The sequence below is a fragment of the Lagopus muta genome, chromosome 5 (assembly GCF_023343835.1).
Source record: "Lagopus muta isolate bLagMut1 chromosome 5, bLagMut1 primary, whole genome shotgun sequence".
Lineage (NCBI taxonomy): Eukaryota > Metazoa > Chordata > Aves > Galliformes > Phasianidae > Lagopus > Lagopus muta.
Window position 1 is genome coordinate 28,980,098 of NC_064437.1, and position 786 is coordinate 28,980,883.

Genomic DNA, 786 nt, shown 5'->3' on the forward strand with positions numbered 1-786 from the left:
ACTCAAGTTTGTGTCAAGTTCACTTTTTATTTTGATACACTGACCTCAAAGTAGGAAGCATGGATGGGAGGCTAGATGGTGGTAGAGTATCCCAGCACTACCTTGCTCAGCAATAAATGCCTGTTTTAACTTAATCCTCGGCAACTCATTCATATTTGAGAGTGCTTAGCCTGGTTGGAGTACCCAGTAAACCTCCTCCTTGACAACCATCTAGTAGTGAAGGGAATTCATTGCACCTCTTACTCAAACATTTGATTTCCGTTGCTATAACTTTTTCTGTCTTTGAACATCTTGCTACTACGAATGCTGACAACACACCAACGAAACATTAATTTCCATTTCAGAATCAGGGCCACAATGATGATTGAGGCATGGAGCTTCTCCCATACAAGGAAAGGCTGGGAGACCTGGGACACTTCATCCTGGAGAAGAGGAGGCTGAGAGTTGATCTCATCACTGTTCACAGATACCTACAGTGTGGGAGTCAAGTGGATGGATCCAGGATCTTTCTGGTGGTGTGCAGCAACAGGACAAGGGGTAACAAGCAGACACTGGAACACAGGAAATTCTACACAAACACAAGGAAGAACTTCTTCACAGTGAGGGCAACAAAGCACTGGAACAAAGCCCAGAAAGGTTGTGCAGTCTGCTCTGATACAAGACCTGCCTGAACACTCTCCTGTGCAACCTACTGTAGGGAACCTGCTTTAGCAGAGGGGTAGGACTAGAGGATCTCCAGGGGTCCCTTCCAATCCCTGCAAAAACAGAGGGCAGGCTGGTTTTGGG